The 12,354-nt window shown below is 42.3% G+C and overlaps 1 protein-coding gene across 1 annotated transcript in view; it reads right to left on the bottom strand.

Moving 5' to 3' along the window:
• Positions 1 to 4,944, bottom strand: part of LOC132401321 (uncharacterized) — an 89,164-nt gene extending 84,220 nt beyond the window's left edge. The window contains exon 1 of the mRNA XM_059983453.1: positions 4,930 to 4,944. The gene's annotated coding sequence lies outside the window, so the exon portion shown is untranslated. The remainder of the gene's footprint in view (positions 1 to 4,929) is intronic.
• Positions 4,945 to 12,354: the final 7,410 nt, after the last annotated feature.

Here is a 12,354-nt window from a genome sequence, read left to right as displayed (position 1 = left end):
GTATCCGGGTCAATAAAACTCTCAGTGCTGCCTGTGTCAAACAGGCAGCTAGTCCTGTGCCCCTCCACCAGGATGTCCATCATTGACCTTGCAAGCTGGTGTGGGGGCGCTTTGGTCGAGGGTTACGGTGGCCAGAGTTGAACTGCCATCTTGGTGCCCAGTAAGCACCGGTGGATAGGGGGCGGGGCATGTTGGCGCCGACAAAGATGGCCGCCCCCATCCGGGCATGCAAGATGTTGGTCCCCATGCCTCGCACGAGGCGGGCAGGCAAGATAGCGGCCTCTATGCCTCACCCGCAGCGCTGCCCGACCCCACTCGTGGTTTAGACTTACAAACCTTGGCGAAATGGCCCTTCTTCCCGCAGCTGGAACAGGTCGCTTCTCGGGCTGGGCAGCACTTTCGGGGGTGCTTTCCACAGAAGTAACACTGCGCGGGCTTGCGACTGGCTGTGGATTGGGCAGCTGTGGTTGGGTTCAGGGAGTTCGTGGAATCGCGACTGGCAGCGGCATTGGCGAATTTGCTCGCGGGAACCTGCGGCAGTGGGGTCTGAGGTGTTCACGGAACCGGCGGGGGATCGCGTGGCTGGACAGTGTCAGCGTTGTGCAGAGCATCCTCCAGTGTGTCAGCCATCTCGACCGCCGAGCGTAAGGTAAGATCGACATTTTCCAGCAGCCGCTGGCACACGTACACTGACCTGATCCCCGTAACAAAGGCGTCTCATACGAGGAGCTCTGCATGCTGTTCCGCCGTGAGAGCTTTGCAGTCGCAAGTTCGCAAGAGTGTTTGTAGGGCTCGGAGAAACTCGGCGCTCGACTCTCCAGGCCGCTGTCGTTGCGTAGCTAAGCAACGTCTTGCATAGACGGTGTTCACTGGCCACAGGTACTGTCTTTTGAGGGCGTCCAGTGCCCCTTGGTAGGTCGGCAGGTCCCTGATAAGTGAGTAAACTTTCGGGGTGACCCTCAAGAGGAGAATTCTGTGCATAACAGCAGGTTCAGTTGCACTAACCTCCTCCAAGTATGATTGGAAGCATCCAAGCCAGAGTTCAAAGGCAAGAGCTGCTTCAGGGGCTTGGGGGTCCAAATCCAATTTTTCCGGACGTAAAATACTCTCCATGATTTAAAACTTCCAGTCAATAAAATTGACACACCATCGATAACTCTCTGAGACGTGAGACGAGATATCGGCTTTTATTGACTGGAAGAAAGAACAAGCAGTAGTTGACCACCATACTACATTCTGGAGACTGAGGGCCGGGCTCAGGCCTCAATCGCCTTTATACCGGGGTCAGTGGGAGGGGCCACAGGGCGTATCCAGACAGGTATATGTAGTTCACCACAACCATACGCTGCTGGAGTGAGAAGTTGAAGATGAATACACTAGCCAGTTGATCACCACAGGTCTTCAGTACTTGGCTAGCTACTCCGTCTGGACTGGATTCATCCCTTGGATTCAGTTTCTTGAAGGTAGCTCACATGTTGTCTTCAGATACTGAAACCAAAGGATCATCGGGAGACACGGGGCTAGAATGATTGTTCCTTCCCGTTCTGGTGGTGAGCTCGACTGGAAGTGAAGCTCTGCTGTCCCCTATGTTGCAAGATTTAACTTTGTAGGAGGTGATGGCATTCAGACCCTGCCACAGCTGTCGAGCGTCCTTCCTTGATTCCAGTCTAGTCCGGAATCTCCACTTCACCTGAGAGATCATAACTGCACCTCTTGTAGCATTCCTGATTTCCAAACCTGAATGCCGCTGATCTGGCTCTCAGTAGGTTCGGATGTCATTGCTCATCCAGAGTTTCTGATTGGGGAAAACCTTGAATGATTTTGTGGGGATACACTCATCCACAACTGTTTTAATAAAGTCTGTAATGACCCTGGTGTAGTCATTCAGGTCCTCAGATGAGTTCCTGAACACAGCCCAGTCCACTGAGTCAAGAGGCAGATGAGGCTGATCTCAGTTGTTAGTTGGACTGAAACTTGGTTAAATGCGGATACACCAGATACACCCTGTAACTGTTCCTCAGACTCCCATGACCACCTCTTAGTTGTCTTGATCTCTGGAGCCTTGCTCTTGAAGCTTTGTCTGTATACAGGTAGCAGTAGTATAGCCAAATGATCTAACTTGCCAAAATGCGGTTTCGGGAAAGAAAGACAGGCATTCCTTATCGTAGTGCAGCAGTGATCTTGTGTGTTAGGATCTCTGGTGCACCAGGTTTCGTGCTGGTGATAATTGAGCAGGGCTTCCTTCACACAGGCCTGGTTAAAGTTGCAGACTATAATTTGAAATTCAACGGGATGGGTGGTTTCTTGTTTATAGACACCATCGTGCAATTTTGTGAGTGCTTACTTATAATCCGCCACTGGTGGTATGTAAACTATGGTCAGGATCATGGATGAGAACTCACGAGGCAAGTAGAATGGTCTACATTTAATCATTAGTTGTCCTAATTCAAGGGACCAAGAAGCTGGCATAACCCCAATGTCCGAGCACCAACAAGAATTGACTCAAAAGCATACACCGCTGCCTTCTTCCTCACCAGGACTCGAGGTCTGATCCATTCTGAAAATCGCAAAGCCTTCTGGTCGCATCACTGCATCTAGTGAATCCACATTTAACCAAGTTTCAGTGCAACTAACAACTGAGATCAGCCTCATCCGCTTCTGATTCAGCAGCCTTGCTCTGGGATTGTCAAGCTTATTTTCAAGTGACGGTAATTTGCCAACAAGATGCTCGGTACAGGAGCCCTCGTTCCCCTGCGCTTCAGCCTGGTTTGAATCTTGCCTCTCCTGCCGCAATTCCAACCATGGCGTTGATCCTTAAAGGTGCTGCAATGTAACTGCTCCACACTTGACCATCAAACGTGAGATCTGAAGATCGTTAATGTAATTTTGTAGTCTATTGTTCATGGTATAAACAACCAATGTGCAAAGGACAAACTAAGCAGATTAAAAAATAATACTGAGACCACGAATTGTAGAGGAAATTTACACGCTGCAGATTGCAAAGAAAGTAGGTCAAACAGAATATAATTAAAAGGAAAAGTGATACAAATTCCTGCAGCCCGCAGAGGGTCGCCAAAGAACCCCAGCGCCATCTTGGCTCCATATAGGCTAGACTGGGTGACTCCCATTTTCTTAATTTATACAAAGATTATTTTTACTATTTATAGACAGTGCACTTTATTTTCTTTTGATTAAAACTATTGAACCAATTCAGTTGAGCCTGATCTGCTCCTTCTAATATCCTGTACAGTTCTCATTTGGTCTCCAATGTTCCATTAACTTAATCCAATATTCTAGGTAATGGGTTTCTCTTCGCTCATCAATATTTTATAATTTATCTATTTCCTACACAAAGGAATAACATTTGCTCCTCTCTCGAATATTTTGGGGATTTGGTCTTTAATCATTATGTCATTCCAAGAACCTAGTTTTCTGGAAGATAGAACAGAAAGGTTAGTAAAAGACTTTGATGAATTTAGTCCCTTTTTGATCTTAATTACTCTACTGTTTCAAAGTCCAGTAGTCAGTTATTTTCTGTATCCTAAAATACCTCAATAGTACTTTCTTTATCAAAGCCAATTAATTATCTACGTATGTATACTGAATGTCACTGTATACTACCTTGAAATTAATTTTCTACAGGCATTTACAGGAAGATAAAGAAATAGAATAGAATTTAGGAAACACTATACATAAACAAAGACTGACAATCAATGTGCAAAGGAGAAATTGAGCAGATTAAAAAAGAAATAATATTGAGACCATGAATTGTAGAAACCCTTCAAACTGAGTCTATCGGTTGTGGTCTTGCCCATCGAGCCTGCTCCGCCATTTAATAAGATCATGGTGGATCTGCCCACGGACTCATCTTCACCTACCTGCCTTTTACCCTGTAACCTTTAATTCTCCGACTCTGCAAAAATCTAACTAACCTCATCTTAAATATATTTTTTGAGGTAACCTCTACAGCTTCATTGGGCAGAGAATTTCACAGATTCACCACTCTCTGGAAAAAGCAGTTCCTCCTCATCTCCATCCTAAAATCTACTCCCCCGAGTCATGAGGCTATGTCCCCTAGTTCTAGTCTCACTTACCAGTGGAAACAACTTTCCTGCCTCTATCTTATCTACCCCTTTCATAATTTTATATGTTTCTATAAGATCTCCTCTCATCCTTCTGAATTCCAGCGAGTACAGTCCCAGGTGACTCAATCTCTTCCTCATAGTCTAACCCCCTCATCTCTGGAAACAACCTGGTGAACCTCCTCTGCACCACCTCCAAAGCCAATATATCCTTCCTCAAGTAAGGAGACCAGAAATGTATGCAGCACTCCAGGAGTGGCCTCACCAGTATCCTGTACAGTTGAAGCTTAAACTCCCTGCTCTTAAATTCAATCCTTCTAACAATGAAGGCCAACATTCCATTTGCCTTCTTAATAACCTGTTGTACCTACAAGCCAACTTTTTGTGATTCGTGAACAAGCACTCCCAAGTCCCTCTGCACAACAGCATGCTGCAATCTTTCGCCATTCAAATAATAATCTGCTCTATTAGTCCTTCAAAGTGGATGATCATTGTCCTTTTAGGATCTAGTGACCTATGCGATTTTTGCTTTTTACTTTTATGCACTCTACTCTTACTTTTTTCTTCACTAACTCCTGCTTTGGTCTCTGCATCACTTCCCTCTTCCCATCCCCCTGCCATATTAGTTTAAAACCTCCTCAACAGCACCAGCAAACAATCTCCGGAGGACATTGATCCCTCAAAGAACTCCAGTAAGTTTGCCAAACAGGACTTGCACTTGCTAAATCCATGCTGTGTCTGCTTGATAGAACCATTTCTTTCCAGATACCTCGCTGTTTTCTTCTTTAATGACAGCTTCAAACATTTTCTCATCTACAGATGTTAAAAGTAACTGGTCTTTAGTTACCTGCCTTTTGCTACATCCTTTTTGAACAGTGGTGTGACATTCGCCGTCTTCCAGTCCGCCAGGACCTGCCGAAGTGCAGAGAATTTTGGTAAATTATCTCCAAACCCTCTACCATATCTTAGGCCATTTTTTCAGTACCCTGAGATGCATTCCATCAGGATCGGGGACTTATCTATCTTCAGGCCCACAAGTTTGCTCAACACTACCTTTTTAGTGATAGCTATTGTATCGAGGCCCTCACCTCCCGTCTCATCCATAACATCTCTCTTTGGCATGTTAGATGTGTCCTCCACTGTGAAGACCTACACAAAGCCTCTGCCATTTCCCCATTACCCAATAGCAATTCCCCTCTCTTGTCCTCTACGTTCACTTTAGCCACTGAACCAAAGTTCAAACTTCAAAGTAGATTCATTCCTTTACTGAACCTCTGCAGTCCTTCTAGGACTCCTACCCATGCTGTTGTAGGAGGTTCCTGAGGTTATTTATTTATTTAGCAATACAGCGCAGAGCAGACTGGTTGCAACAGCAACCCCTGGCAACCCCAATTAAGCCCTAACCTAATCATGGGATAATTCACAGTGTCTAATTAACCTACCTGGTATGCCCTTGGACCGTGGGAGGAATCTGGACCCCATGCATTCCACCAGGAGGACATACAGAGACTCCTGACAGAGGATGCCAGAATTGAAATCTGACACCCTGAGCTGTAACAGCGTCACACTAACTGCTACACTACCGTGCTGCCCAAGGATGTTATGGTCAAGAACAGTATCTGTCCTGCTGTTATCAGACTCTTGATCTTATAAATCACCTCATTATGATCTTGTTTACTGCACTCTCACTGCAACGTTTACAGTTCATTCTGCATGACATTGCTCTATTCGTCACACGTACACTGAAACATACAGTGGAATGCGTTGTCTGCGTCGACAACCATCATAGTCCATGACGTGCCATATGGCATATCCATAACTTGTACATATATCTTTGTAATGTGGGGGGGGGGGAGGGATCCCATGCAGTCGCAGGGAGAACATATGAAACTCCTCGGTGAGAATCGAGCCCCGATCTTACAGCTGGACTGTAAAGCATTACGATAACTGCTATGCTACACATCCTTGTTGTTTCACCTGCGTGCACTGTGCAACGATTTCATCACAAGACATGTGACGGTAATAAACCAATTGCAACATCAACAATGAAGGACTGCCAGAATATTTCTCAAATTAGGGTAGTGCGTGACTTGAAGGAGAACCTGCAGATGATGGCGTCTCCTTATCTATATGATCACAGTGCAGTAGCATGATAGTATTTATCATGACTACAGGAATGTATATGAATTAGAGTGCTAGCATTGTCTAATATGGTGTTTACATTGTTCTTTCCCCCCCCCTCCCCCAACACAAACTGTAAGCATTATTTTCTGATCTTCTGATGCGATGGTATTATCTATAAGGACTTCGTGACATAAGCATTCCTGGTCAGGTTGGAGCCAGCTTCACTGAAGAAGTCAACATGATCCAATAAAGACAGGCGTTGTCTTTGCTGATGCGCTCACTGCTGCTGGAAATCCTTGGGCTTTTGAGTTCACTGCACAGTAGGGAGGCACAGCACCTTACAGTATAGGGTACAAGAGCCTGCTCGTTCTCCCCGTGACTGGATGGGTTTAATAGCACGCTCTGGTTTCCTCCCACAGTCCAAAGACATACCAGATAGTAGGTTAATTGATCATTGTAAATTGATCTTGTAATCAGGCCGGGATTAAATTGGGGGATTGCTGGGCACCATTGCTCGAGGGACTGACTCCGCACTGTATCTCAATAAATAAATCAATGCAGAATCACCAACTTGCCCCTGCAAGGATGGCCATTAGAGTATCAAATCTGTACCAGTTCTAGATACCCCCAGAACAATTGAGCTTCACTCACTTCCTTGCCTTTTCCCCTTAAACAGCATGAATTATTTCCCTTTGGATGCTTATTCAGCTCAATGTTTAATGCTACGTATAAATCTGCCTCTACTACTATCCCTGGCTGTGCATTCCAGACCTTAACTCCGTACTGCAGTTTAAAGCTTTTCCTCATGTCAACTTACATTGTTATGCCAATCATCTTCAATCAATGTTTCATTTTCTAGACTTTAATTAACACTATTTAATTTATAAATACTTCAGACTCTTATTACATTCCCATGCAATAGTACAATGGGCTCCTCCAGCTGCTGAATATTCCTATTGATAGCTATTATTTCCAATCAATTGAGTCTGCAAGTTGCTTACTATACTTTTTCCTGAATCACTGCCGCTTGTACTCTGGTACTTTGGAAGCAAAGCTCATTCAGGGTTCTTGACATCTAACTCACAATATATACACCATTCTCACTGCTTTATTGTTCTTTAACATCATTCTGTCTCTTAACAGTTTGCTTTGTAGAACTGTGGTATTCCTTACAACATCACCTACAGGAAGTGTCTGTCTTCCTTATCACATGGTTAGTTTCTGCTAAGCAGGCCACTGACAGAAGAGGGAAGGACATTAATTGTATTCATGCTGCAAAAAGAACCCTTTAGTATATTTACCTGGCATTAAACAACAATGTCTTCATCTTAAAAGTCAAAAACTGCTGCTTATTGATGGATGAATATTTAATATACATTTCTGTTATGATACAGTTTATGTCATTTAATATTAATTTAAAATCACCACTAAATATGGACACAGAAATACCAAAACTATAATGCATGAAAAGTACTTGGCAATTACTACAGAATGAATTACTTAAAATTTGTTTAATATGTATACATAAAAACCACAAACAATTTTACATGATTCTAATACAGTAAAATTATAATGGGAGTTTTTATTTTTGTAGAGTATTTCATTTTTTATGCTGTACAATTAATGTCTTTAGTTTGAAGTGCTTAAAGCAGCAGTACATGTAACAAATGGGTTAAAATCTTCTTTATTTCAAATAATCTTGAGAAGGTGGTACAGGGTTGCAATTGTGGAAACAACAATAACAATTTTACACTTTTTTAAAAAAAGAATAGATCAATAGTTTTAAATTCCTTAGGTAGGTAGTAGTTGGTATACACAAAATATTTGCTGGATTTATTCAGTAAAAATGTATGCTCTTTAAGTAGCAATAAAGGAACATCCTGAAAGGGAAACACTAATCATGTCAGGAACGTGATTTCTATCTTTTGAAGTATTAAGATGGCTGTGATGAGAGACTAAATTTCCATTTTCACTGAAACCAAACAAATCTCAATTATGAAATACTGAATTATTCTTATTTTTCAAAGGAATTAACAGCTAATCCTCTTTCTGCATAGCTCTTAATTCTGTTTGGATTCACAATTGGTATTCAGTTGCTCATGAGAAGATCTCTGTCAGGGATTTCTTGCCAAGTATTGCCCCCCAGAGAAGCAATTGTTTTTTTTTAATCTTTGAAGTGCTTGACACGTCTATTAAGAAAAGTATTTCTCCCCCCTGTAATGGTGCTAGGCTCTCTGGTTCTGTATAACACTTGAAGTATAAACATGTGATTAAAACAGAAAGAGCTGGAAATTCTCAATAGGCCAAGCGATATCAACAGAGAGAAAAATAGTACAAACATTTCAGACATGACTTTTCTTCAGAACTGGCAAATGGAGTATCTACAGTAGTTTTAATGCTGGAGTAAGTGTGGTTAGAATCAAGATCGGTATTTTGTATGTTGATATGAAAAGCCAGTTCATTCGGGCTCTCAGAACATACCCATCGGTTCAACTCACCCATTAATATTCTTCAAACGTGTGTTCCCTCATCCAGCCATAAACTTTCAGCTCCCTTCCACCCACTCACACTAGTAGTTATTCTCAGTGGCCATGCTTAAAGTATGGAAAGAATCGAGAGGAGTCGGGAAAAACTCTCATGCCTCTGGCTGAATGTGCAAGTTCTACACAGTCAGCAGTCAAGTCAGAATCAAACCCCCGTGTCTGGAGCTGTGCCATTGCAGCTCTATCTGCTGCAGTGCTGTGTGACCATTAGTCATTTTAACTTGCACCAATTTGGTTTGGTGTTTGTAACTTATTATCATTTCATTGGCTATAATTGCTGTGGAAACACAAGGCACATACTTCATATTGTTAGAGGCAGGCTAGTCTTCTGTCACCAGACTACCCAAATGATTTTTAGACACCCTGCACATCGCTGTTTGCTCTCTCACTAATTTCAGGAATTCATTATTGTACACAGTTCCAACAATTACTCATTCAAATCACACTGAGTTATTATCAAAAGCATAAGTGCATTTGGCGTTTATGTGCATTACAACTTTAATTGTAATGCTACAACTCCACTTCAACCAGGACATCAGAGAAACTTTATATATTAAATATCTGTGAAAGACATAGATTGTACAGAACCATAAATTATTTATTGACAACATTTCTAAACTGGTATGGCAGTGCAATGATTAACTTACTGGACTGGGATGCAGAGCCCTGTCTACCACTCTGGAGTTAAGACATTGAATCCTACCAGGGTAACTCAGCAATTTAAATCAAATGAATTAAAGAATTTAGGAATAAAAAAGTATATATTTGTTAGTGATGATGATATTACTGGATTATTGAAGGGATCTTTCCAGTGCACTGTTGTCTTTCAGGGCAGGAAGTCTACCATCTTCACCCCGGTCTGACCTACAAAACATCCCAGATCCACAGCCACTACCCATCTGAACTAAAGAAGACAGCATTGAAAATATTCAACAGGACAGGCAGCGTCGATTGAAAGAGAACAAAGCCAACATTCAGATCAATGTCCTGTTAGACCAGAGTAGATGCTGGCCAAACTGGCAATGCCTGCCCTTGCTGAATCATCGCCTTCTATGAAATTCTGTCAATATCCTGAAGAAAGCAGCAGCATCAAAAAAATTTTTTTTGAGAAAACATAACTGAATCTGCTCACCTCTGATCAGCTGCACATCACAGATGTCTCCTGTCAAACTAAAGAACATAAATGTCTGTGTTAATTTTAAGTTTTTTTTCCTGTAAATATTCTGATCTATTCCTAACCAGTTACCCAACTATTATTGAACAAAGTCACATTTTATCAGTAGTCATGTTCGTTTCACAGGCATTTCTTCTGGCTTTTAGCTTCAAGTTTGTTGTCTGTGGATTCACATACTTAATTTTGCATGACAAGCTAACGTCCCTGAACCAAAGTGCTGACTATCCATTTGCCACTGCAGCTGCTAACTGATCTGTTGAGTTCCTCCAACAGTTTATTTTGCTTTGCTGGAGATTCCAGAATCGACAGTCTCTTGTATCTTATTCTTTTCAAGCTAGTAAGTTTATCTGCATTATTGTCTTTCAATACAATAAAAAAGAACTCCTTTTTAGTCTTATTTTCAAGTAACTGCAGGTTGTGGCCACTTACATGGAAATAGATTTCATCAGATCAGCAAGCTGTGCCTCTACGTGATCTGAAATGAACCCCTCTGACTTGGTTCGTGATTGTGAAAACTAGACTAGAGCATCGATACGCCTGTTGGGAGATGGCTTTTAAGGTTACAGCTCCTTCTCACTGCAGCTATTTATCAGTTCATGACTTTGCCAATCCTCTAACTGATTCCATCCCCAACATTACGCCAATCTAACATGATGAATTAAAGATTAGCTTTATTTGTCACACGTACATTGAAACATGCTGATTGCATCAAATCATCGTCGATTGTTCTGGGCAAACTGCAAGTGTTGCCCTGCTTCTGGTGCCAACATAGCATGCCCATAACTCAGTAACCTTGACCCATACATCTTTGTAATGTGGGAGGAAAATGGAGAACCCGGAGAAAACACACACAATCACAGGGAGAATGTACAAATTCCTGACAGACAACAGTGGGATTGTATTGCTTGCGCACTGTAAAGTACTGCGCTAACCGCTAAGTTACCGTGCTGCCCAGAACCCTAGGCTCATGCCCTGTCCCCAGTAACTGAACTGTGAGCTTCCCCACCTCTCATCACCATTACCATTACAAACCAAAAGACCCTCAGTAACATTCATCACCTCTCTGACTCCAACATGGCTTCCTCTACCAGCTCTGCAATGTTGGAGCTACTAGAGGAGAGGACTTCATGCTTATCTTCATCCACAAGGAAATCCTGTTGTGGATGGGAGGGGAAGAGAAACCACACATGAACAATGTGATTTCCTTTCCCTGACAGATCAATGCACACCAGCAGCTAAACAAATCTTTAGAGATGCAATATTATTCTTAGATCAATGCCAAATAAGGTAGCTGCCCAAATTTACACACATTAATCTATATGCCATTACTATTGAATTGCACAGGATTAAAATAACCTGTGTTAGGTTATAATTGGATGCATTGCAACATCATGTGAAGCACTGCAGTGGGTGAGAAGAAGGTGCTGTATAGGTTGGTTGCAGCTTTGTATGCTGATATTATTCTGATGGAGGAGAGGACAGTTGCTTTGCCTTTCAAAGATGGGTGGTGGGTTGGGGGCAGTGGTAAGGATTTGTACGTCAGCAGAGTGGGGAAGCTGGGCTTGGAATTGTGGGCTATTTAGGGTACTGGTGCAAATTTGAGATCTGTCTAATAGCAGGGTCTTGTTAGAGGTGTCAAGGCTAATCTGTTGAGCATTGGGGATGGTCTCTGGGGATTAAGTGCACTGTCCTTTTTCTAACTGGCAATCCAGCTTCTTGGCGCAACAGTGCTTCTTAGCTCCAGGAAGCCAAGACGTTATAATCCTGACCTCAACAACTATCTGACTGGGGCCTGCACATTTATCTCCATGAACCCAGGGGCTTCATCTGAGTGCTTCAGTTTCCTCATACACCCCCAGGATCTGCTATTAGCTGAAATATCTGGTATACCTTTTCATTTAAACTAAGAATCAAAAAATACAAAAAATACAGATGGTGAAAACCTGTGATACAAAGAACATTGGCAAGTGGTAAACCTTTCTACCATTTATGCTTTATCACGTATTGAGCTTCTTATGGTTTGGTTTCAGCAACAAATGTTATATTTGAAATACTTCTCATGCTTCCTGCAAAATAATTGATACCAAGCATAACAGGAGTGGCAATATACTCGATCCGTATCAATGAAAAAGCTGGGATTCTGGAATAGACCTTTCTGCAAGTCAACGAATTTTCACTTCCACACATTGCCTTCAATTGCCAAACCAGCTGCAAGAGTCAATTTAACACCAAGTTCTTAAGCCCTAAATGTCCTTCAACCATCTTTTGGATGAGGTGTCAAATTGCAGTCTAGATTTATTTTTCTAATGGTTCAGACAAACATCATGATCACTTATCACTATTCAGAAGGGGATTTCCCATCTTGTGCTGGCCAACATTCCTCCCTCAATCTGATTCAGCAAAAACAGATCAACCATTCAGGTATCAGGTT

Source organism: Hypanus sabinus, chromosome 1 (assembly GCF_030144855.1).
Source record: "Hypanus sabinus isolate sHypSab1 chromosome 1, sHypSab1.hap1, whole genome shotgun sequence".
Taxonomy (NCBI): Eukaryota; Metazoa; Chordata; class Chondrichthyes; order Myliobatiformes; family Dasyatidae; genus Hypanus; species Hypanus sabinus.
This window is presented reverse-complemented; position numbering and strand designations above follow the sequence as displayed.